The sequence below is a fragment of the Equus przewalskii genome, chromosome 6 (genome assembly GCF_037783145.1).
Source record: "Equus przewalskii isolate Varuska chromosome 6, EquPr2, whole genome shotgun sequence".
NCBI lineage: Eukaryota > Metazoa > Chordata > Mammalia > Perissodactyla > Equidae > Equus > Equus przewalskii.
This window is the reverse complement of record NC_091836.1, coordinates 52,748,420-52,775,805: the sequence shown is the minus strand read 5'-3', so window position 1 is coordinate 52,775,805 and position 27,386 is coordinate 52,748,420. Positions and strand designations below refer to the sequence as shown.

At 39.7% G+C, this 27,386-nt stretch overlaps 1 long non-coding RNA gene and 1 pseudogene across 1 annotated transcript in view; one reads left to right on the top strand and one right to left on the bottom strand.

Annotated features, from left to right (window-relative positions):
* Positions 1-27,312, top strand: part of LOC139083928 (uncharacterized) — a 36,539-nt gene extending 9,227 nt beyond the window's left edge. Inside the window, exon 2 of the long non-coding RNA XR_011541088.1 lies at positions 27,126-27,312. This is a non-coding gene — a long non-coding RNA (uncharacterized lncRNA). The remainder of the gene's footprint in view (positions 1-27,125) is intronic.
* Positions 613-1,423, bottom strand: LOC139084035 (olfactory receptor 7E178-like; annotated as a pseudogene).
* Positions 27,313-27,386: the final 74 nt, after the last annotated feature.

Genomic DNA, 27,386 nt, shown 5'->3' with positions numbered 1-27,386 from the left:
CCTCTCCAACATTTATTATTTTTTTCTCGTTAATTGTTGAGGTAGGCCTGTATTGCTATAAATTTCTCTCTTAGAACCACTTTTGCTGTATCCCATAAATTTTGGCATGTCGTATTTTCATTTTCATTTGTCTCCAGGTATTTTTTTGATTTCCCCTTCGATTTCTTCAGTGACCCAGTCATTGTTCAGTAGCATTTTGTTTAGTCTCCACATATTTGTGGCTTTTCTTCCTGTGGTTAATTTCTAGTTTCATACCATTATGGTCAGAAAAGATGCTTGGTATTATTTCAATCTTCTTAACTTTATTGAGGCTTGTTTTGTGGCCTAATATGTGATCAATCCTGAAGAATGTTCCATGTGCATTTGAAAAGCATGTGTATTCTACGGTTTTTGGATGGAATGTTATGTATATATCTACTAACTCCATCTGATCTAAAGTGTTGTTTAAGGCCAGTGTTTCCTTCTTGATCTTCTGTTTGGATGAGCTAGCCATTGCTGTAAGTGGAATGTTAAAGTCCCCTGCTATTATGGTATTGCTGTTTATTTCTCCTTTCAGATCTTTTAATAATTACTTTATATATTTAGGTGCTCCTATGTTGCGTGCATAGATATTTACAAGTACACCACCAAGGCTATTACACCCTTCTTTGGGGAATGTGAAACAGCAGAACTGAGGTAAACCCCCAGGCCTGTTCCATAAAATAAGCAAACAACTGACAGGTGAGAGCCACAGGTGGAGAAGGCTTTGTACTTCCCAGCTGTTGATGGGACTCTGAGAATGGAGGGAACAATTTTATAGTAAGAAAAAAGGATCCCTGAGATAGGGAGAAAACCAGAGATGGCACCAACAAAACACATGACTACGTCATTGGTGGAGGTATCAGAACAGGCAAGGTTGAGGAGTTGAGAAGGATCATAAAAGAAATTAGAAATTTCCACATCCTTGAAGTAGGTAAGTTGTAACACAATCAAATTGTGTGGCTGGGATTCCAATATGCTGATAAAAAAAGGCGCCAAAACTAAGAAGCCACAGAGGTGTGAGTTTGTGATGACTGGATAGTGGAGTGGGTGACAGATGGCTGCAAACTGCTCGTATGCCATCACAGTGAGGAGCATACAATCCATACATCCAAAAAGGATAAAAAAAAAGACATCCGTGTCAGGCAGCCCACATAGGAGATGACTCTCCTGTGAATTTGGATGTCCACAGTCATCTTGGGGATGGTGGTGGAAGAGTAACCAATGTCAGCCAAGGACAGGTTGGAGAGAAATACACGGGGGTGTGGAGGTGGGAGTCAGATCTGGCAGTCAGGATGATGAGCAGATTCCCAAGCATGGTGACCAGGTACATGGACAGGAAGAGCCCAAAGAAAACAGATTGTAGTTCCAGATCATCCGAGAGTCCCATGAGGAGGAATTCTGAGACATGTGTTAGGTTTTGTTGTTCTATGTAGCTTGGGCACCTTTTGATTAAAAAAAAAAGAAGTGTTGGATGAAAGGAAACAAGAAAAATGGCAACTATGACTGTGTCTATAATTTTGGATTTATGCTTTTCACTAGTAAAGTATTCACACTTGAAGACCATGCACCCCCAGTACACTCAGCAATATTTCTCAGTTGGGATAAACTCAATCTTCATAGTACTCTTCTTTCATTACTTTTCTGTGTTACTCATCTCTTTCTATCCACACCAAATTAGAGATGCTCGACCAAAGGATGCTAAATGAGGAAGAACATTACAAATAACATGAACACAGTAAAATAGAGGCAAAATTCTTTTAAGACAAAACATAGAGAAGAAATATCCTTCCTCATTGAAGAAAATAAAATGATTCTAATTGAAGGAAATTAAGAAGCAGTCTAATATATTTTATTTGTAGGCAACACTAGATATTCCCTTGATTGACAACTGTTATAAATATTCTATAAGTGCCAGATCATGTTAGCTGGATTTGAAATGAAATTTGAATGTACATATTCAGAAAACATTTTTAAGTACTAGATACCTTCATGGGTTTTCATCATTATTTGGTTTTCTGACTTCACTTCTTCCTGGAAATAAGTGCTCGTTCAAATATGTGGGTCATCTTTTAAAAGTCATTTAATATGTAACTCTTATCCTTCGCTTTCATAAACTTCAATATTTGATAAAATGTGGATTGGCTAACTCTATATAATCATACAGCTCTGCTGACCACAATGATGACATTAGTGTTCAATGCAACTGTGAATGATGAGACAATAATGAAATTTTGAGAAAACCTCTTGAATTTTTAATTTTGTATAAAAGTGTTTGCATCAACCCCAAATAGTGGTGTGTGAGACCACTATTTACCTTTTTTTTCACTCTGTTGTTCCTGGCAATACTGATTGATTGTTTTTCTGAACCCTCTTATTTACGGTTAAGGAGTTTAGAGCCAGGAGAGACATTAAAGCCATATTTAAGACCCACCCTTCTTATGCCTTGTTAACAAATTTTCCTCTCAATTCTTAGTGATCCAAGGATTGCAATTCTCTTACTTCGGCTACCTGAAGGCAACTCAGGTTCATTATTTTGGCAAGTCACACTATGGTTTAATCAGGAAAAATTGCAAAGGAGAAAAGTAAAGATAGTAAGGTAAACAACTCTGGTCAGGTTTCTCAACTGTAAATAGGGGGAAAATTGAACCTAGTTTATAAAATTGTTGTAAGAAAGTTTTAAAAAATTATTTAAATTGCTTAGACTTGTGCTTCTCATTACTAGTAAATCAATATATTTATCTGTGGATTTTTTCATGTATACTGATGTCCTCATTTTAGCCTAGAAGCGATTTAATTAGAATCTCTCTATATGAAGAATATTACTGCTAAAATTTGAGTTTTCTCAGTATCTTTGCATAATACTATTCCTCTGCATACCTGACCCCCAAAAGCAACCAGAGTCATGAATTTGGGGTGCATTTTCCTTCAGTGTTTCAATAATTGATTTATGTATGCATAAGCAGTTTCCTGAAATGCTTATCTAAACCATATGCTACACGTGTTACCCTCAAAATGTCCTCGTTTGTCATAACATAGTGTTTAAATCTCTGCGTGAGGTATTCACATGTACTTCAGATATTTTAACTGATGCATCAGCTGAGGGAGGGACATCATTTTATTCCATCTATTATTTTAGATTAATATATTTTGAATATATAGTTAATACATTTAAATATAATCTGTATTTAATACATATTTAATATTTAATACACGTGAAATTTTCATCTTCTATAGCAAATATTTTCAATCTCAGACTTGCAAACTGAATTGTGAAATGCATGACTATTCATAGAAAACCCTATAAACCACAATTTCTGTGCCATGATGTCCCCTATAACCAGTGGCTCACTCTCATATTCACAGGGAAGCTCCCTAACCCGCAGAGGAGAAATCAATTCTTTGACCTCAATTTTATGTCTGAGGCCAAAGTAGCTTTGAAAAGAGAACCATTCATCAGCTGTGGTGGCGAACACAGAGCCCTGGTGCACAGATAAAGGGATCAGCGTTTGAGTCCTGAATCTTTCATCCCCTGTATGTGGAGTGTGTGTAATTCTCATGCATTCTCTCCTTGTGTTCCTTATTGCCAAGGGGAGAATAAAACCCATCTCCAGGACTTGTGTGTTCCCTAAGGGAAATTTGGAACTTAATAAAACTTTTGTCATTGTTTTCAACAAGAATTTCAATCATTATTGGGATAGTGTGTTAAGTAATTCAATATCATACCAAAAATCTAGTGATCTTTTATGGAATATGTGGCAAGGAGGGCCAAGCCATCCTTGTCTTAGGGCCCTGGAACATGGGATGGCTTCAGATCTGAAAGTGTGTCTAAGCCCGTGAAATAAGATTTATCTCCCTTTCTCTTTCTGCTTCATATTTTTTTTTATTAATGTTATGATAGATTACAACCTTGTGAGATTTCAGTTGTACATTATTGTTAGTCATGTTAGAGATGGAAAGTTTCTTTTGCTGCAGATTTTTTAAGCAGATATATTACAGAAACATCAAAAAATGAAGTTGTGGGTACACCTCTTCCCCCTTTGTGCCCTCCCCCCCACCCCCCCTTTTCCCTGGTAACCACCGATCAGATGTCATTGTCAATATGTTAACTTCCACCTATGAGTGGAGTCATATAGAGTTCGTCTTTCTCTGACTGGCTTATTTCGCTTAACATAATACCCTCGAGGTCCATCCATGTTGCTGCGAATGGGCCAATTTTGTCTTTTTTTATGGCTGAGTAGTATTCCATTGTGTATATATACCATATCTTCTTTATCCAATCATCAGTTTCTGGGCATGTAGGTTGGTTCCACGTCTTGGCTATTGTAAATAATGCTGCGATGAACATAGGGGTGCAAGGGGCTCTTGGGATTTCTGATTTCAGGTTCTTAGGATAGATACCCAGTAACGGGATGGCTGGGTCATAGGGCATTTCTATTATTAACTTTTTGAGAAATCTCCATACTGTTTTCCATAGTGGCTGTACCAGTTTGCATTCCCACCAACAGTGTATGAGGGTTCCTTTTTCTCCACAACCTCTCCAACATTTGTCACTCTTGGTTTTGGATGTTTTTGCCAATCTAACGGGGGTAAGGTGATATCTTAGTGTAGTTTTGATTTGCATTTCCCTGATGATTAGCGATGATGAACATCTTTTCATGTGTCTATTGGCCATCTTTATATCTTCTTTTGAGAAATGTCTGTTCATGTCCTCTGCCCATTTTTTGATTGGGTTGTTTGTCTTTTTGTTGTTAAGCCATGTGAGTTCTTTGTATATTATGGAGATTAACCCTTTGTCAGATAAGTGGCTTGTAAATATTTTTTCCCAATTAGTGAGCTGTTTTTTTGTTTCAATCCTGTTTTCCCTTGCCTTGAAGAAGCTCTTTAGTCTGATGAAGTCCCATTTGTTTATTCTGTCTATTGTTTCCCTCAACTGAGAAGTTATAGTGTCCGAAAAGATTCTTTTGAAACTGATGTCAAAGAGTGTACTGCCTATATTCTCTTCTAGAAAACTTATTGTTTCAGGCCTAATCTTTAGGTCTTTGATCCATTTTGAGTTTATTTTGGTGTGTGGTGAAAAAGAATGGTCAATTTTCAATCTTTTCCATGTGGCTGTCCAGTTTTCCCAGCACCATTTGTTGAAGAGACTTTCTTTTCTCCATTGTAGGCCCTCTGCTCCTTTGTCGAAGATTAGTTGTCCATAGATGTGTGATTTTATCTCTGGGCTTTCAATTCTGTTCCATTCATCTGTGCACCTGTTTTTGTACCAGTACAAAGCTGTTTTGATCACTGTAACTTTGTAGTATGTTTTGAAATCAGGGATTGTGATTCCACCGGCTTTGTTTTTCTTTCTCAGGATTGCTTTAGCAATTCATGCTCTTTTGTTGCCCCATATGAATTTTAGGATTCTTTGTTCAATTTCTGTGAAGAATATTCTTGGGATTCTGATTGGGATAGCATTGAATCTGTAGATTGCTTTAGGTAGTATGGACATTTTAATTATGTTTATTCTTCCAATCCATGTGCATGGAATGTCTTTCCATCTCTTTATGTCGTCGTCAATTTCTTTCAAGAAAGTCTTGTAGTTTTCATTGTATAGATCCTTCACTTCCTTGGTTAAGTTTATCCCAAGGTATTTTATTCTTTTCGTTGCGATTGTGAATGGTATTGAGTTCTTGAGTTCTTTTTCTGTTAGTTCATTGTTAGTGTATAGAAATGCTACTGATTTATGTATGTTGATTTTATACCCTGCTACTTTGCTGTAGTTGTTGATTATTTCTAATAGTTATTCTATGGATTCTTTGGGTTTTCTATATATAAGATCATGTCATCTGCAAACAGTGAGAGTTTTACTTCTTCATTACCTGTTTGGATTCCTTTTATTTCTTTTTCCTGCCAAATTGCTCTGGCCAGCACCTCCAGTACTATGTTGAATAGGAGTGGTGAAAGTGGGCACCCTTGTCTTGTTCCTGTCCTCAGAGGGATGGCTTTCAGTTTTTGTCCATTGAGTATGATGTTGGCTGTGGGTTTGTCATATATGGCCTTTATTATGTTGATGTACTTTCCTTCTATACCCATTTTATTGAGGGTTTTTATCATAAATGGGTGTTGGATCTTGTTGAATGCTTTCTCTGCATCTATTGAGATGATCATGTGGTTTTTGTTTTTCATTTTGTTGATGTAGTGTATCACGTTGATTGACTTGCTGATGTTGAACCATCCCTGTGTCCCTGGTATAAATCCCATTTGATCATGGTGTATAATCTTTTTGATGTATTGCTGTATTCGGTTTGCCAGAATTTGGTTGAGGATTTTTGCATCTATCTTCATCAGTGATATCAGCCTGTAGTTCTCCTTCTTTGTGTTGTCCTTGTCAGGTTTGGGGATCAGAGTGATGTTGGCTTCATAGAATGTGTTAGGGAGTACTCCATCTTCCTCAATTTTCTGGAATAGTTTGAGAATAATAGGTATTAAGTCTTCTTTGAATGTTTGGTAGAATTCTCCAGAGAAGCCATCTGGTCCTGGACTCTTATTTTTGGGGAGATTTTTGATTACTGTTTCTATTTCCTTACTTGTGATTGGCCTATTCAGATTCTCCATTTCTTCCTGATTCAGTTTGGGGAGGTTGTAGGAGTCTAGGAATTTGTCCATTTCTTCCAGGTGGTTCAATTTGTTGGCATATAGTTTTTCATAGTATTCTCTTATGATCCCTTGTATTTCATTGGTATCTGTTGTGATTTCTCCTCTCTCATTCCTAATTTTATCTATTTGAGATTTCTCTCTTCTTTTCTTGGTGAGTCTGGCTAAAGGTTTGTTGATTTTGTTCATTTTTTCGAAGAACCAACTCTTTGTTTCGTTGATCCTTTCTACTGTCTTTTTTGTTTCAATATCGTTTATTTCTGCCCTTATTTTTATTATTTCCCTCCTTCTACTGACTCTGGGCTTTGTTTGTTCTTCTTTTTCTAGTTCTGTTATGTGTCGTTTGAGGTTGCTATTTGAGCTTTTTCTTGTTTAGTGAGGTGAGCCTGTATTGCAATGAATTTCCCTCTTAGGACTGCTTTTGCTGCATCCCAAATGATTTGGTATGTCGTGTTCTCATTTTCATTAGTCTCCAGATAAAATTTGATTTCTTCTTTAATTTCTTCAATGATCCATTGTTTGTTGAGAAGCGTGTTGTTTAGTCTCCACATTTTTGCACCTTTCTCTGCTTTTTTCTTGTAGTTGATTTCTAGTTTCACAGCATTATGATCAGAAAAGATGCTTGATATTATTTCAACTCTCTTGTATTTATTGATGTTTGCTTTGTTTCCCAAAATATGGTCAATCCTTGAGAATGTTCCATGTGCACTTGAGAAGAATGTGTAACCTGCTGTTTTTGGATGAAGTGTTCTATATATATCTATTAAGTCCATCTGGTCTAATTTTTCATTTAATTCTATTATTTCCTTGTTGATTTTCTGTCTGGATGTTCTGTCCATTGGTGTTAATGGTGTGTTGAGGTCCCCTACTATTATTGTATTGTTGTTGATGTCTTCTTTTAGTTCTGTTAAGAGTTGCTTTACAAATTTTGGTGCTCCTGTGTTCGGTGCGTATATATTTATAAGTGTTATGTCTTCTTGGTGGAGAGTCCCTTTTATCATTATGTATTGTCCCTCTTTGTCTTTCTTTATCTGTCTTGCTTTGAAGTCTACCTTGTCTGATATTAGTATAGCGACACCTGCTTTCTTTTGTTCATTATTAGCTTGGAGTATTGTTCTCCATCCCTTCACTCTGAGTCTGTTTGTCTTTGGGGCTGAGGTGTGTTTCCTGGAGGCAGCATATTGTTGGGTCCTGTTCTTTGATCCATCCTGCCACTCTGTGTCTTTTGATTGGGAAGTTCAATCCATTTACATTTAGAGTGATTATTGAGATGTGGGGGCCTACCACTACCATTTTATGTCTTGTTTTCCGGTTTTCTTCAATTTCCTTTGTTTCTCGTCCCATGGTTTAATCTGTTCTGATGGAGAGCTGCTATTCTCTGTTGTTGTCCTTCTACTTATCTGCTCTGCTCTTGGTTTTGTAGCCCCTTTCCTTTTTTTGATTTTTCAGGAATGAGGGTTTTCCTGAGGATTTCCTGAAGAGGAGGTTTTGTGGCAATGAACTCCCTTAATTTTTGTTTATCTGGAAAAGTTTTTATTTCTCCATCGTATTTGAAGGATATTTTCACTGGGTAGAGAATTCTCGGCTGTAGGTTTTTGTCCTTCAGATTTTTGAATATATCATTCCACTGTCTTCTAGCCTGTAAAGTTTCTGCTGAGAAATCTGCTGATAGCCTGATGGGGGTTCCTTTGTAGGTTAGTTTCTTTAGCCTGGCTGTCCTTAGTATTTTCTCCTTGTTGTAGACTTTTGCTAGCTTCACTACTATATGCCATGGGGTTGGTCTTCTTGCATTGATAAAGTTAGGAGATCTATTGGCTTCTGTCACCTGAAGATCCGTCTCTCTCACCAGATTTGGGAAGTTCTCAGCCATTATTTCTTTGAATAGGCTTTCTGCCCCTTTCTCCCTTTCTTCTCCCTCTGGTATACCTATAATCCTTACGTTGCATCTCCTAATTGTGTCTGATAATTCTCGGAGAGTTTCTTCATTTCTTTTTAGTCTTACTTCTCTCTCCTCTGCCTGCAGCATTTCTGTATTCCTATCTTCCAAATTGCTAATTCTTTCCTCCATATTATCGGCCCTACTGTTCAGTGCATCTAGATTTTTCTTAATCTCCTCTATTGTGTTCTTCATTTCCAGTATTTCTGTTTGGTTCTTCTTTATCGTATCAAACTCTTTTGTGACATAGCTCCTGAACTCGTTGAGTTGTCTATCTGAATTCTCTCTTAACTCATTGAGTATTTTAATGATGGCTGTTTTGAAGTCATCATCATTTAGGTTATATATTTCATTTTCTTTGGGATTGTTGTCTGTGTATTTGTTGTTTTCCTTCTGTTCTGGAGATTTAATGTGTTTTTTCATATTTCTTGATGTTGCAGATTTGTGCCTCCGCATAGAGATAGAGATTAGTTGCTCCTTCCACTTGTTTCTGCTGGTGTGGTGGGGGAGCAGCTGTTTATACTGCACCAACCAGGAACCCTATCCACAGTTGCTAACTGGACCTGGGCCCCTCCTTGTAGTCACAGTGGTCCTTTGGATTCCCTCTTCTGCCATGGGGGCCGTCAGGCTGCTGGTGCCTACTGTTGCAGCCCACCTAGATGTGCTCCCTCCTTGGGGTCAGCAACGGTGTTATGGGCTTTTCCAGCAGCCAGGGGTAGGATCACTTATATTTGCTGCTCCATCATTGTCAGCACCCACAAAATCTCACTTGTCCACTGTGGGTCGCAGCACAGCTATTGGCATCTTCTACAGTGTGTGGTTAGCTCACCTAGCTATGCTACTTTTGTCCTGGGGTCTTCCAGCCTAGTGGCTGCCGGATGGGTGCTCTCTACTAGTGCTGTGCAGAGGCTTTCACTGAGGCTGCTGTGAGCCTGTAGGGTTTCCCCCTAGGCTACGGAGCCAGGTTGCTGGAACTCCACCCAGCCCCAGTCCTGTTCCCCAGGAACTCGGGGAGCCCTTTGCCCTGTCTGGGGGATAGCCGGAGATCCTGATTTCAGTGGTAGCTGGTCAGCTGCTGCCCTGCCTGATATTCTCCTCTCCGGGACCCTCCCGGTGTTGTGGATGCTGGGTGTGGCCCTTCCGCTAATGGCAGACAGAGAGTTTTGTCTGCTGCCCAGGTGGAACTCTGGAGCTTCCTCCCCGGGGCTCAGAGCCAGCCTCTGGAGCTCCACCCAGCCCCAGTCCTCTCCGAGATCTCCAGCAATCTCTTGCCCTGCCGGCGGGCAATGGCAGCTGGGGGTCGCCTCGCCCTCTGGGATTCTCTCTGGGACTTTCCTGGAGTTGTGAATGCAGGGCGTGGCCCCTCCGCTAATGGCAGACAGAGAGTTTTGTCTGCTGCCTGGGCACAACTCTGGAGCTTCCCCTCTGGGGTGCGGAGCCGGCCTCTGGAGCTTCACCCAGCCCCAGTCCTCTCTGAGATCTCTGGCAATCCCTTGCCCGGCCGTGCAGGCAGTGGCAGCTGGGGGGGCCGCCACGCCCTCTGTGGTTCTCTCTGGGACCCTCCGGGCGCTGTGGACACCAGGTGGGATCTCCCCGCCAATGGCGGGGTGAGACTCTCCCCGTGGGCTCAAGTGTGTAACTCTAGAGTTTCCCTCTGCGTTTAGGAGTAATTGCGGGGAGTTTAGGTAGGGTTCTGGTCACCTGTTTCCACCGTCGCTCCTCTGGTGTGTGCTCGCTCCTGCCCTAGGTGTGTGTTGATCTTCTGGGGGCGTCCGTTGGAAGAAAGCCGCTTGCAGGTACTAGGCTGTTCGGTCGGGGTCGGAGAGTTTTCACCTATCTCCCCCTCCTCCCGGAGGGAAGTCCGTCCGCTTTCTGATGTATAGTCGCGTGGGTCTCTCAGACGTCCTGAGATGCTATCTGGATATCCTTTGGTAAGCGATGAGTGTCCAAATAATTGTAGACTCGAAGAGGGAGAGACAAAGAGGACTACTCACGGCGCCATCATGGATCTTCCACCTCTGCTTCATATTTTTAACACAAAAATCTCTGCAATGGTTTTTCAATAATGGAATGTTATGCATGTAATTAAATGGAAAATAATAGGTCCCATAGAAAGTCTATGACTAGGTACAAACAGTGTTATTTTATCTTGTCTCCAGTCTTGTGGCATGTTCCTAAAAAAGAGATGAAACACAGGCGTGAATGGTCCAGGGTGTAGAAGCCATATTGCTTATCCTTTGTTCTCTGAACAGCTGAAGGGTCTCTCCAGCATTTAACTTATTTTTTTGTTTGTTTTTTAGTGCCCCCTCTGTGCCAACAAGGTATAGGCTCTGGTGGATCTGAAATAAATGAGACTAGCTGGTTCTCTCCATACACTAAGTAGCTATTTGCATAAGGATAAAAATAAAATGTCCTGTCAGATATGCAAGGAAACTGTAATTTCAGGTTACAGGATATTTAATTCAAGGAACATAAGGATCAGCCTTGTTATTATTAAAGATAATATCTAAAATTGATTTTGCCCTTACTTTATCACAAATGGATCCATCACATAGGGATCGCATAGAGAGCATCCATGATCTGTTTCATCCTTTCTCAGTGGAGTTGTATCAACTAGGAATCAAGTCAGATGACAATACTGAGTCTCAGAGATACTAAGAACTTGCCCCATGTCACACTAATAATAAGTAGAGCCAAAAAGATTAAAAATTAAATTGTCAGTCTCTGAGCCCCATGCACTCAACTTTATTGTTTTCCTGGTCTTCAGAAGGTTTTGAGCAGAGGGCCAGAGATCTTAGCCGCAGGTACACCTGAGGTACATTTAAAAATATCTCCAATTTCCCGAATAGGAATGGAACGCAAACCCCTGAATTTATGTCTCCTTTTGAGACCGAGTGGGCTGATGGCACAAATGAAGGGAGAAGTGAACAGCTGCAGGAAAAGCCAAGATTGAGAACCTGAAAGGGATCTGCACTGAATTACGAAGTCCAGTCCTGTGTCATTTAATGACGGAGCTATGTTCTGAGAAATGCGTCGTCAGGTGATTTTGTCATTGTGGGAACATCTTTGAGATGGTATAGCCTACTGCACACCTAGGCTGTGTGGTGTAGCATGGGCTCCTAGGCTACAAACCTGTACAGGAGGTTACTCCACTGAATACTGTAGGCAATTATATCACAAGGTTAAGTATTTGTGCATCTAGACATGTCTAAACACAGAAAAGGTACAGTAAAAATACAGTGTAAAAGATTAAAAAGTGGTACATCTGCGTAGGGCACTTACCGTGGCTGGAGCTTGCAAGACTGGGAGTTGCTCTGGGTGAGTCAGTGAGTAAGGAATGAGTGACTATGAAGGCCTGGGACATAGCTGTAACTACTGTAGATTTTACACACACTGTACACTTAGGCTACACTAAATTCATAAAGAAAACACTTTTCTTTCTTCAATAATAAATTAACCTTAGATGATGGTAATTTTTTACTTTATGAACTTTTCCATTTTTTAAAACTTTTTGACTCTTGTAATAACACAGATAAAAAAACACAAATTGTAACAGCTGTACAAAAATACTTTCCTCCTTTATATCCTTATTCTATCAGCCTTTTTCTATTTTTAAAATTTAATTTGTTATTGCTTTTTAAACTTTTCTGTTAAAAATTAAGACATGAACACACACGTTAGCTGAGACCTACACAGGGTCAGGGTCATCAATATCACTGTCTTCCACCTCCACGTCTTGTCACACTGAAAGGTCATCAGGGGCAATAACACACACGGAGCCATCATCTCCTATGATAACAATGCTTCTTCTGGAATTCCTCCTGAAGGACCTGCCTGAGACTTCTTGAAGAGGTGTCACTCTTTTCAGAAATACGTCCATGGTGGTTTGTTTCTTTTTTGTACCCTATCTTTGCTTGTAACACATCATCAGCATTCCTCTCTATTAATAAAAACTTTTCACTGTTGGGTCCGTGTTTTCAAACTTTTTAAGGAGCTTATTGAGGTCTGCAAAAACTTCTGCTAAACCCTTCGCTGTGAATTTTCTTGGAGGTTCTTCTTCCTTTCTTCTCCTGCAGCTTCCTTTTCTCTTGGTACAACATTCCCATGGCTCCAGTGTCGCTAGCTGATAAGAATTTTTCAGAACCATTATAACCTTGTGGAACCACCATCGTATATGCCATCTATTGTTGACTGAAACATCGTTACGTGGTGCGTTACGTACTGAAACTTCCTGGCATCACTACTTGTGATCTATGCTGACCTTCTCATAGATGATACAGCAGAGGCTGTGTCCCACCAGGAGCCCCCGAGGGAAAGAGCCCTGTGAGCAGAGTGTCTCTGCCTGGAGTGACAGGGATTGGAAATGGCTGGGTGTCTTGTGTCTGGAGTCAGACTGCCCAGATTCAAACCTGGCTTCATCCCTTTATGACTCATAATGGGTACAAATTGTATTAAAAATGTTGTGCTCCTTTCCTCTTCTGTAAAATAATAATAATGTATGCACACATGCCTTGAGGGAGATCATGTAGATGAAATGAAACCAGCTACATAGAACACGTAGCTCAGAACCTGGCACTTGGGAAGCCCTCAGTAAAGGGTTTAGATGTTATGGGTACCGTCCTCCTCCTCCTCCTGCTAGTTTGTCCTCCTCCTTCCACCATGATAGTTACTGTAAAGAAGATGGGCAGGATTAACTGGGAGTCATTCCCTGCAGAGTGTTCTTTTATTTAGTTTCTAGAACAACAAAGGAGGACAATTTGGGTAAACTTGTCCACTGCCCCTCCTTGGGGGCCTGTGAATGACAGAATTACTGAACCTGGACGGATGCCACTTTGCACATCTCCCAAGACAGGGATCAGTGTGTCAGGTGTCGGGATCATCAGTATGCCAACAGAGGGCGAGATCGCTGCCTCCAAAAAGCTGTGACCTTTCTGGCTATGAAGACCCCTTGGGGACGGCCCTGGCCTGCACAGCTCTCTCTTTCTCTGGCCTCACAGCTGTGGTCCTGGGGGTCTTTGTGAAGCACTGAGACACTCCCATAGTCAAGGCCAATAATAGGACTCTCAGCTACATCCTGCTCGTCTCTCTCACCCTGTGCTTCCTCTGCTCCTTACTCTTCATTGGTCATCCCAGTTCCGTCACCTGCATTCTTCAACAAATCGCATTTGGAGTTGTTTCTACTGTGGCTCTTTCTGCTGTCTCGGCCAACACTCTTACTGTGCTTGTGGCTCGAAGGTCACTGCTCCAGGGAGAAGGATGAGGCAGTGGTTGGTGTCAGGGGCACCTAACTTCATCATTCCTATCTGCTTCTTTATCCAACTGAGTCTCTGTGGAGTCTGGCTGGGGACCTCTCCTCCCTTCATTGACATAGATGCGCACTCTGAACAAGGCCACATCATCATCATGTGCAACAAGGGCTCGGTCACCACCTTCTACTGTGTCCTGTGATGCCTGGGCTCCTTGGCCCTGGGCAGCTTCTCCTTGGCTTACCTGGCCTGCAACCTGCCTGACACCTTCAATGGAGCCAAGTTCCTGGCGTTCAGCATGCTGGTGTTCTGCAATGTCTGGGTCACCTTCCACCCCATCTACCGCAGCACCGAGGGCAAGACCATGGTGGCTGTGGAGATCTTCTCCATCTTGGCCTCCAGTGCAGGGCTATTAGACTGCATCTTTGTTCCTAAGTACTACATTATCTTCCTACGGCCAGATTGAAACACATCAAAAGTGTTAAGGAATATAACACATCTGGGGGGAAAATAATAAAAATGTACTATTTTCATAAGGCTCCCAAGAATTTCATACACCTGAAAAATAAACTACCCCATTTCTGCAGGCATATTTTAAGTATGAACTAAATGTGCCTTACATCTCCAATTAATTTATTGCTTTACATTTCTTTTGGCTTTGTGCGGTAATCATCATGCAAAGGCATTTAAGTGCGCAAATACAGAAATATGAATAAATATCTCAGATTAGTTTTCCTCTAAAGTTATGTGTGGTTGATTGTAAAAATTACCACACATTAGTCTTGCCCCTCCATCTGTGTCTTTTGATAGTACAATCCCATTTTGACTCTGTGTGGGTTGGTTTCTTAACTTGCTTTGGCCAATGAGACATTAGCAAATGACATAAGCAAAGACTTGAAAAACACTTGCTCACTGGTACTTGTCCTTTTCTGTCTGCTCTTGGAAAACCTGTGACCCCCAATATGTGAATGAATCTACATAGACTGCACGTCTCCATCAGTCCAGGTGACTTGAAGTAAACAGTCAGATATGTGAGTAAGGCCATCCTAGACCATCCGATCCCAGCCAGGTCACCAGTAGTCCCAGATCATAGAACTGTCCAGATGACCCACAGAATTTTGAGAAAAATAAATTATTCTTATTTTGAGCCACTAAATTTTAGGATGGTTTGTTACACAGTGGAAACTAACTGAGATGCTGTATGCTATTACTTAAATATGTCCTTTCATTCTTTGTGCAATTACTGCAGATTTCCATTTCTTTATCCAATATTGTAGACAGAAATATTCCTCTCAAGATTCAGTTTCTAACAGAAAATTTGAGACCACATCATCTTGCCTTTTCTTTCTCTTCTTCCTCTTTTCAACCAGACGTCTTTAATCATGTATACTAAGAATACCTTTACTAATTTTAAGAATATGGATATTCTCCCACAATGTCATCAACCACTGTTATACACTGGGGATTTTTACTTTCAATTTTAGCACTGTAATAAATTTGGAGTGTTTTTGTTTTTGACTAATACTAGTTGATGATCCGGTGTTTTATTTTGCAAATGGATATCTTATTGTCTATAAAACAATTACTGTGTCAATTTAAAATTTGATTTTAAGTACATTGAATCTGAATAATGTTTTAAAAACTGATATCTTTGAAACATTTTCTTTTCATTCATTAATTTAATATATCTCTCCATTTAACCAGAGCTTTCATATCTTTTGGTATATCTTTATAATCTTATTCATATAATTATTACATAGCTCCAGTTATTTTTACTGCATATTTTTAAAAATTCATTGCTCTTATGAATAAAAGAATTATTTACACTTTTAAACTAGTCATGTCAAGGTATTTTGATTTTTCATATAGGTATCTAGTATCCTTTCACATTACTCAACTTATTTACTAGTTCTATACTTTATAAGTTATTTCCCACTAAAATAATAGGTTTTCTCTTCTTCTCTAATATTATTTACCTATTTTTCTTTCTATTCTCATTTTTTAATGGCTGGGCTACCCAGTGCCAGACTGAATCACAGTAATGTTTGCCAGTAGCATTTTCCTCTTCTTCAGTGTATCATAAACACCAGATCTATTCCTTATTAGGACAGAGCAGATGTCTAAGAGAAAGTAAAAATGTGAAAAGGAATAATTTTTACCCAGAAATCAACAGACTTCCCTCTCTTGGCTACTTGATGCTAGAGATGTTATGACAATTTGGCCAACTTAGAATGAGAGGATCTCACTCTAGTCTCAGAAATTAATGTTGGTCAAATATCCTTTCCATTTTAGACCTGTTTCTTCACCTGTGATATGAAGAGTTGGAAAGTCTTTTTGAGTTCTAAAGTCCTATGATTCCAAGGTACCCTTTACCCAGATACACTTGATAAACACTAGAGTGAATTTTTACTTATCTTCTTCTCCATCAACGTTGCTATCCACATCATCAGAGAAATTTAGTGTGTCTACTTTTGTATGACACTGATCAAAATAAGTTCCACATAAAATTGCTGTTCATAGGGATAACAAATTGACAGTTAATTCTTTAGAGACAAGTATAGTGATGGGCCCTGCTGGAACCAGCAATCAGTGGGCCGAAAGCTGTTGTTGTCCATTTTAGAGAGGCTGTGGGATCATTCCCCAGTGAGTTACACCACAATTCTTGTTTACTTAGAATGTGTGAAATAAAAGGGAGCCTTGAGTCAATGGTTATGAGCAAATAAAAACATTATGTATCAAAGTTGGCTAATGATGCCATTTGCCTGGTATGGGGCTGACCTCTGGTGTGTAAAGAGCTGATTTATTTCAGGCCCTTTTCATTCCTCAAGCAAATGTTAATTCAGTGTTTACCACTTGCTTCAAGACAGCAGTGAGCTACCCTCAAGCATTTACATTACACAGACCATAAATAAAAAGAGAAATTTGAGGGTGGTCAGTAAAGTTACCTATGCATCAATTTTTCTTCACTCTGGAGTATTTCTTCACCCTTCTCTTTTTGTTGTTCCCAGAGCTCTAAGCATGGACTTGAAAACTCAGAAAGTGTGAATCCAAAATTCCTTCTTGCAACAATAGTTTTTATTATCGGAGAGTGTACAGTTCACAAAATGCATTATATGGTTACTGAGATTGAGACTATGGGCAGAGGCAAAGTGTCTCTTGAAGACTAGATTTCTGTGGATCTACATTGTTTAATCACTTTCTTGAGAGGAAAGATTATATTGTGAAGGGAAAACAAAATATCACATGAGATTCACACTCAAAAAATGTTTTAATCCTAGTTGTATCCTTTAATGTGATGTGATCCTGGGCAAGTCAGTTACTCCTTCAGAGTCAGTAGTAAAAACACCCTGAAAAGAGTTCTAAAGGGACTAAGTCAAACAATGTTTGAGAAAGTCCTTTGTAAATTGCAAGGCAATCCTCTTTATCTTATTTTTTTCTAATAATATCTTCACTCACCCAGTCTTAGACTATGTAATCTGGCTTGATTAAGTTTTGTCATTTATTTAATAAATATTAAGTGCCTATTATGAGCCAGACAATGTGGTTGGTGTTTATTAGTGAAAAAGACAGGGTCTCTGCCTTCTTGTAGTCGAACATCTAGTATGAGAGAAAGACAGTGAACAAATATTCACAAGCCTCATGAGTATAACAATGGAAAAACAATGAGTTAGCCTGGGGAGGGGATGGAGAGGGCTTCCGGGAGGAAATGCTGTGTGCACTGATACCTAAATTATGAGCAAGAGTTAGTTTTGTAAAGCCAGGAAGTAGCTTTCTAGGCAGATGGGACAGCATGTCCTAGTGGCAGGAAGTAATACCATCTGTTCAAGAAATTGAAAGATTCCACTGTGGCTACCATAGAGATGGGGATGGTGGTGGGACACAGCGTGAGATGAGGCCAGTGCAGTTGGCTGAGCAGTGCCTAAGCGCTAGATATTGTCCCAGGTGCTGGAGGTGCAAGGATGAATGAAACACCATTCCTGATCAACATTTCAAAGTTTAGTTCAGGAAAGAGATAGTTAAACTAGTCATCCATTCAACAAATATTGACTGAGCCCCACATGTGATGGGAAGATAACAGTGAGCTAAACAAAACCCCTGCTCTCATGGAGCCAATATCTTGGTAAGGAAAAAAGCATGATAAGCAAGTAAGCCAATAAATGGTTTTCTCATCTCGTATCTAGGAAATACTCTCAGAACCATCTTCAAAATATTTCCAGAATCTGACCATTTTCACCATATCTGATGTTAACTCCTTGGTCCAAGCCACCATTATCCCATGTAAATTCCTGCACCTGCTCAACTGGTCTGTCTGCTTCCACCCTTCTCCCTCTATATTCTGTTCTCAACATGGCAACCCAAGTGCTCCTTATAAACATGAAGCCAGATCATGTGACTTCTGTGCTCAAAACTCTGCGTTGGTTCCTCCTTTTGCTTAGAGTAAAAGCTGGTGCCTTTACAATGGCCTACATGGCCCTCCACCATCTGCTTCCCTCCTCCCACCCCATCTCTCTGCCTCACTCTTTTAACACTGTCTCCCTTATACACTCTGCTCTGGCCTCCTTATTGTTCCTTACACAAGCCAGGCACACACCTCCTGCAGGGCATTTGCATGTGCTGTTGTCTCTTCCCCAAACTCTCTTTCTCTAGATATCTGCACCTTTACCTTCTTTAGATCTTTGTTCTATGAGGAGCCCCTACCCAACTACTCTATATGATGTTGCAGACACTTTTCCAACCACCTTATCCTTTATTCGTAGCATTTTTACATATTCTAACACACTATATCTTTTACTTTAAATAAATTATTTTTATTGTCTTGACCCACAAGGGCAGGAGTTCTTGCATGATTTGCTTCGGTGATACATTCCAAGTGCTTTGAACATCATCTGGTCCATAGGAAGGGCTCAAAACATATTTGTTCAGTGCATGAATGAAATTCTGAGAAAAATAAACCAGAGTGATGGGCACAAGAATCCCTGAGTGGGAGGAGAATAACTATTTTACGTACAGGAATAAGCAATGTTTCTTCTAATGCAGTAATATTTGTAAGAAACCTACTGAGGGGCTGTCTTAAGTCAGTATCATTGGGGAAAATTCCAGGAAAAAACCCCAGCAAGTGCAAAATCTTCAAGGCGGAGCAACACATGTGTGTCCAGGTAACTGAGCGCAGTGAGTGAAGTGGCTAGTTGAAGGAAATGAGTTTGGAGACGTGGCCTGAAGGCAGATCATGTAGGCCCTTTATTAGGTTGAATCATCTATAGCTGCCCTTTTTGTAGGTCAAAATAGTGGCAATTTTGTATAGTGTCAATTTCATGTGATTCAACTTAATCACGACAATAATAACTTTGATTATAATTGTAGTTACAATTTATGTGTTGCTTTATCATGTGCCAGGCACGTTCTAAGTATCTGACACATATTCATTCTCCAGTTCCCACAACAACCCTATGAAGCAAACACTATTAACTCCTATTTTACTGATGAGGAAACTCAGGAGTGATATAATTATCCAAGGTCACACAGCTGGCCCCTGGCAATCTCCCTCCAGGATCTGGGTTTTAGGATTCCACGGGAGAGTGTGGATCTGTCTTACACTGCAGTCTGGGTGCTGAATGGCGAATGAGCCAGAAGCAACTAAAAGAGGAAGCACAAGGCTCATGACCTGATCCAGGAGAACAATTCTAATTCAGAGTGTGTGTTTAGGAAACGTTGTCGCGGTTTGCTGATGGATTGGATGTGAAGCGAAGGAGAAAGGAAGGAGTCAAAGATGACTCCTAATATTTTTTGCCTGAGGAACGGGGTGGATAAAAACAGTTACTATAATTTGTATGCAAATATTTGATAGAGGAATTTTGTCTGTAAGAATACAAAGAGAGAATACCTGGTTTCAAAATATCTTTATACATAAATGTCTAGATAGAAACTCAACATGGCTGCCCTGAGGAGGAAGCTGGCAACATAACACACGTAGAACTAACACATCTACACATGCAGAGGGAAAAACACTCACTATCTACTGAATCAGGATACACAGAACTAGCCCAGAGTAGTTCAAAGATATTCCCAGTCGGAAGGGCTCCTGGAGACCAAATTCTCACCTTTCCCCACCCCCTAAAGAGATACACTTTTGGGTCATTCCAGTGACCCCGTAATTCCCAGGATCCTGCTATTGCCCAATCTGGAGGAACTTCACAAAGTCCCTCGACCCTCCATTCCTAGTCTGAGGAAGAGTGGAGGAGGAAGGCACTAGATTTCAGACCAACGGTGCAAGGGGATGGGATGACGGTGCTCAGAATGTTATCTGAGGCAGAGACTGTCCCAGAAACTTGAAGATGGACTACATGCTCAACTCCCCGTGGGTTCAAAGCCAGCACGTCAGTAGTGCACATGGGGCCTCATAGGAAGTGAACAAAGTGTGGCCTGGAAATGGACTGAGATGAGCACCAGAAGTTGGACACAGGAGCGTGCCTTGGAAGTGGAACATGGCTCCCAAGCAGAGAGCATTGTGGGGTGAGCAGCATGGTTTGAATGGAAGAATTCGTTGCCTGTGCCAGCAGTTGGCAGGAAACTGGAGTGGTAGGATGGATGTAAGGAGGGAGTGGACGGGATTTCTGAGGCCTGGGGACCACCAACCTCTAGTTTGAGTGGATTTTAGTGGCCAGTCCTGCTATGTTAAGACGAGGAGTGATACCAACCTTTGGAGACTTGTGTTTCGGTGGTCAGGTCTCACTCTCACTGGATGGATCGGTGGATATTTCCTACCCCAATGGACACATACTAATCACACTTTAAATCTTTTCCTAAAGCCTCAGCACTCTTATAAGGAGTTATTGTTTTATAATTCAGATAAAAATAGTGAGAAATATTGAGATATATCTGTAAACCATAGCCTATGTGATGGGACATTTTCAAATAAGTTTTCCTCCTTTTATTTTTTTACATTTTTTTATTTTTATTTTTTTTTCCTGTTTTTTGTCCCCCAAATCCCCCCAGTACATAGTTATATATTTTAGTTGTGGGTAGTTTTCCTCTTTTTAAAAATTGGTGTAGGTAAGATAAAAAAATAAAAGAAATCATGACATACAATAAAATAGCAATTTTTCTAAGGAAATGCATTCTTCTTTAGAGGTAACTTTCTTCTGGCTAGCAATTTGTAACTTAACAGCTGTGGAATTGACTCTTGGGTGTCTTTTCTGTGTTTCTGAAAGAAAAGAGGCCTTGATTTAACTAATGTCTCAAGAAAAAATGTCTAAGTGCATTTTAATTTCTATTTCTCTAACTTCTTTTGGGGAATATGCAATTTTAAATGTATGCTACACTGATTTAACAAAAGTCTTATGTGTTGCCTTTAAAACATTTGTGTGTGTGTGTGTGTGTGTGTGTGTGTGGCTAAATTTAAGGCTGGCTCCTACCAAAGGGCACTATATATACAAAGATTTGATTCAAAGATTAATGCCTACTAAAGTATAAAATGGTTATATGGAGGGACATAGAGCTGTAGTTTCTATCAAATGATAGCAACTTGTCCTCTGTGTATAGCTGAAAATGTGTAAACTTGCCTAGATAATGCCAATGAGCACCTAGGGTCCTCAAGGACAGCCTGGTTCTCGAGAGGGGCCAACAGCATTCATGGGCATTGACTTCCTGGTTTCAAACATGGATCAGTTCTCCAATAATATTTTCCTGTAGAAACCATATTTTTTAAAAGTCCTACTCAGTGGAATGAAAATTGATCACTTAGACATACTTATACATAATAATAATGTTCACGCATTATGTATATATATATTTATATATATAAAACTTTTAATATATTTTCACAACTAATTCTTATAAAATCACCATAAAGCTGGGGCTGTTATGAGCACTTTGTTTTTTAACAGATGAAGGATCTGAAATACAAAGATGCTACTATGGTTTGCTCAAAGGTGCTTGTTGGTAAGTGATAGGTTGGGGTCTTCTTTATCTTCTCACCTTTCACAGGTAAGGGTTCCACAAGGTTCCATCATGTTGCCTTCTTGTCATTCCATATATACAATCTGGGCAGCGCTCTCAGTTCTTATGTATTCATCAACCGTCACTCAGATGTTAAACCAAGTATCATTTAAAAGCACCCACTCTCTTCTCAGGTCACACAGAGACTTTTGTGTATTGACTTTCATTGATCCCCTTACAAATCAAGGCACCAGGTTAGCACACAAAGCTATGATGTAACCAAAAGGATATCAGTTGCAATGGTAAAATTTGAAAAATATTACTCAGATGCTACTACTTAAACAGAACACAGTAGAAAACCAGTAAAGAGGCTAAAGAATGAACTGGAAGTGGCGGTGGCGAGGGGACTTTGGGAAATGGGTCAGAGTTGTTTACAATGGAAGACAATAGAGTAACAGCACAAAACAGCCTCTGTTTGTTCTTCCTGTTCTCCAGCAGGTGGGTTCTGATCGTGGGACAGGTAGAAGAAAGATTCAGACAGAAGTGTCTCCTCTCTTCTTATCAAACCCTGAAGACTTTTCTGGCTGTATTGAATATGGAAAGATAAAGTGAAAGGAAACTAAACACAATAAATTTAACAAATCATCTTTAAGAAATCATTTTAGTAAAAGTCATCACAAACAAGATTGAAAAACAAAATGAGAGAAATAGCCCTAATATACCTAATATACTAAGAAATGTTATAATCAACAGGGAAAATAATTAAGAACATGATTTAAAATACACATGGCATGAACTGGTAAAATAAAGGAGAGGAAATTAAACTGGTAGTTAAAAAAGAAAATACGCTAAACCTCATTACTTTTAAATTAAATTAAAATAAGATTAATTTGATACATGATTCAACAAAGATTTACATGGGACTTACTGTATGCAAGGTGCCGTTCTAAGCAGGGTTCATGACATGTCATGGATGACATGGAGAACATTTCCATCATACCCTCGTTCTAAACTGCCTTTCCAACTTATTCTCCCACAACTCTTTGGGTGCCCAGCATTCCAACCACTATAAACTGTTAATACCTATGTTTCCTGAACACCTAATGTTCTTTCCACATCTGTGTCTTGGCCATTCACACTGTTACTTCTGACTAAAATGCCCTTCCTCTCCTGCTTTTTCTTGGCACACAGAGAAATAAAAACTGAGAGGGAGAAATGCTATTTCAATTTCTTTAATAGCTATCAAAATCATCTCAAGCACCAGGCCTAGATAGTTTTGCCAGAAAGTTCTTTAAATTTTCAAGGAAGATATAATCCCGATTGCATGTTATTTGCTTCAGAAAAAAGGAAAAGAGAGGGAAGCCACCCAGCTCTTTCTATGCAACCTGAATGCCAAATCAGAAGACAGTACAAGAAAAATATAAGCAAATTTCACACACTCACACACACAGACCATGTGCATATATGTGTGTGTATCCAAAAAACATATTAGCTAACAGAATCCGAAAATGTACTAAAATTAGAAAGAGAAAAAAACCTTACAATCACATGGATTTCATCCCAAGAATAAAAACTATCAATGTAATTCACCACAATAAGGAATGCAAGGAGAAAACTATATAGATGCAGAAAAGTGTTTAACAAAGACTAACACCTTTTTTTACACTAAAAAGTCTTAGTAAAATAGGAATAGAAGACGTCTTCCTCAAGAAAACATTGTATTTAACGGCAAAATATTACGTGAAGTTCCCTTAAGCACTGGTACTGTTTAAACAATCCAGGAATGTTAGTTTATGACTATATGAGTTCAAGTAAGACATTTCATAACACTTTACCACTCCCTCCTCCCTACTCTGTTAGTTCCTAGTGGAGTCAAAAACTGGCCAACATATTATTGATGGAGAAATGAGAGAAAACCCCAGCCAGAAAAAGAGAGATCTGTAAAGCCCCCTTTTCTGCTCCACGCTCCCAGCCTCAAGTAGATTTGAGATGAGTGAGGGGCAGGCAGGTAGAGAAGATTTTAGTATTAGAGTAAGTGTGGCATTTTGATTAGTATCTTGGACGGGATATTCTGATTACTGAATTGATACTGTTTTGTGACTTAGTAACTCCAGGGTTATTTCAAGCACGAAAAGTTGAGACCTGAGCTGGTTTCCAACTAGCACAGGGAGGAGTAACTCTTCTGAATAAAGCTCAAAAGGACAGCGGGAGATAAACAAAAACGAAACAAGTTGAATTTTCATCCTGACCAGTTGTGCATTTTGTGTGCCATTCGCATATAGAAATCTCAAGGCAATTAATGAAAAAGTCTGTCAGAATTAATGAGATAGTACAATGATGTTCCCAAATACAAGATCAGTAAAGAAAAGAACCCATTAGCATTCTTCTACATCAGGAATTACTAACTGGAAAGTATAGTAGAAGAATTAAAAACTGTTTTAAAAAACATAAATTTAATTCTATTAATTTAGTTAACCTTTTATTTCAAAGTAATCATATATAGTCTACAGAAGTTGCAATAATAGCACAGAGAAGTGCCATATACCCTTTACCTAGTCTTTACCAATGGTCCCAACTTGACATTGGCATAGAACCATTAACTCTTTTTTTTTTTTTGAGGAAGATTAGCCCTGAGCTAACATCTGCTGCCAATCTTTCTTTTTGCGGAGGAAGGCTGGCCCTGAGCTAACATCCGTGCCCATCTTCCTCTACTTTATACGTGGGACGCCTACCACAGCATGGCTTGCCAAGTGGTGCCATGTCTGCATCCGGGATCCGAACCTGCGAACCCCGGGCCACCAAAGCAGAATGTGTGCACTTAACCACTGCGCCACTGGGTCAGCCCCAAACCATTAACTCTTATTCAGATTTCACCATAAAACTCTACTAAGTTCTATAAAAGATGATCTTAATAAAGCTAATGAAAGAGAAAATATTGTGCAACAAATAACCAATGACACTTAAAAAACTTAGAACCTGACCACCCCTACTCACACTTTTTCTCATTCTCCTTATTGGACTTCACTTCTTATTTTTTCCCAAATCACTTATCGTCCAACATAACGTAGAGTTTACTTAAATGCTACAACTATTGTTTGTTGACTGTCTTGTCCTGTAGAATGTAAGTTTCCTCAGGTCAGAGATCTTTAGCTGAGTTTTTGGCCAGTACATGCTAAAGCCCTGGAACTGGGCCTTGCACATGATAGGTGCTCAATATATATTTGTTGAAAGACTATCTCCTTAACTACTGTTTTTCCATCACCCCACACCCAATCCATCAATATATTCTCTTCATTCTGGCTCACAAATACACTTTGGATGCATTCAGTTCTCCATTTCCCTGTCATTCACTCCCGACTCCACGTCACCATCTCTCACCTGGATTACTGAACTTCTCTCACTCAGAAAGGCCTTCTCCTACCACCCTATATAAAGGAGCTCCCTGCCGTCACACCCACACACCTTGATTCTCTAGTCTGTATAACCCGGGGGGTTAGGAATGTGGGCTCTGGAGCCCAGTGGGCTGGATTTGAATCCCAGCACCAAACTTAGCAGCAGAGGGACCGTGGTCAAACCAGACAATGTCTGTGCTTTGTTTTTTCTTCTGTAAAATGGTGATAATAATAGCAATGTGGTTGTGGTGAGAGTTGAATGAAACATTAAAGGCACGTAAAGTGATAAGAGGACAGTCAATACACTATTAATGTTCAGTAAATATTAGTTGTTGTTAATGTTGACATCTGAGTCCCTTGTGGTTTCCTGCAGAACATTCACCTCCCTGTGCAATGATTTACTTATTTACCTGTTGTTTCTCCAGAGGACTGTCAGCCCAATGGGGGCAGGGCCATGTCTGTCTTATTCAATGTGCATCCCTAGTGCCTTGAAGGGTAGCTGCCACATAGCAGGCACTCTTCTAAATTACAATTTCCTTCTTGGATTCAGGATTTCGGTCCCTCCTTTCAGTGCTTTTTGTACCATGTTGCCCTTGTTTGAGACTCTTTTTACTCAAAGTGTGGTCCATGCACCATCAGCTTTAGCAACATCTGGTAGCTGGCTAGAAATGCAGATTTCCCAGGATTCACCCAAGGCATATTGAATAAGAATCAACACTTTCACAAACATCACACTGGGCTTTGTAGGCCCATTAAATTTTAAGAAGCATTGACTTAGATGAGTGCATCAAGCAAGAAAAGAAGTTCTTACCATTTGGTTGTGGGTAGTAGAGCCAGATAACACATAGCTACTGCTTCCCATTTTTTTAATAATCATAAAATATTTCTTGTATTCTTCTTGAACCTGAAAATTAAGGAGTAAACAGATTTGTTACCACAAGTGGCTAGTTACTGATGGAAGACACTGAAGTGGGAGTTAGGAGCCAAGGAAATTGTATGAAATGGCTATATCATTAAATGGTTGTCTGTATGACCTTGGTCATCTTTCTCCATTATAAAATGCTCACATTCACTCCTTAGGGCAGAGTCAAACTCATTATATTACTAAGGAATGATTTTGTTACTTGAATTTTTATAAAAATACTGTTTCCTGGACATAGGTTTTTATAAATCAGTGATTGGCAACCTATGGTCTGCAGCTCACATCTAGCATGCCCCATATTTTTCTTAGGACTTGTGATTTAAGAATGGTTTTTGCATTTTTATATGGTTCAAAAATAAAAAGAAGAAGAATATTTTGTGAAGATGAGAATGATAGGAAATTTAAATTTCTGTTGGAACATAGTCTCACTCAGAAATAGAACACCCATTTTGTCAGTGATGTCCTTGCGTGATTTTGGGGCTACAATAGCAGAATTGAGCAATTGCAGCACAGATCATATGATCCACAAAGCCAAACATAATTATTATCTGGTTCTTTACGGGAAGTGTTTGCCGACCTTTGATATAAGTGATATGTGCCTTTCCGTTCTCTTAATGGTTATCAGAATGGAATGACACAGTAGATGCAAGGATGTTTTGAAGTTAAGAGATACAAGGGAATATAATGATGTTACTGGGGAACATGATCAGCTTCCACTGAAATGGAATATGTAGTGTGACGGACATCACTGCAGTCAACTTTGAATGATATAGGAGCAAATCAGGTACTTGGATTAAGGAGTGGTTGTTGCTGAGTTGTACCAGTAAGAAGACAACAAAGCAGAATGCAAATGATCCAAGTGGTCAGACAATGCTTATGACAAAGGCAGACTGTACGTTGGATCTGGGAATAGGACAAGAATGGTAACATTACCTGCCGATTGAGGAGACAATGGATCACGAAGATGTAGACTCCCTGTAGGACATTGATGATGGTAAAAGCATAGGCATTCACTGATCTGAATGGTTCCTTTACAGGCTCAACGAGAAAAAAGCCAAGGCCCCAGGAGCAGCCCAAGAGGAAGAGCTGAGCCGTAGCTTTAAATGTCAATGTCCTGCCAAATCAAGATGGAAACACGCTCTTCTCTTTGCCTCTCACTTTCAATCTCAGCAGTTTTCCTTCTACCTAAAGTATTTCATTAAAAAAACCTATTCTCTTTTACTAAGCAATTGGAAAGGTTGAGTTTTTCTCAAGACTGGATGAAATTGAGAAATATGTAGTTAAGAATAAGATTACAG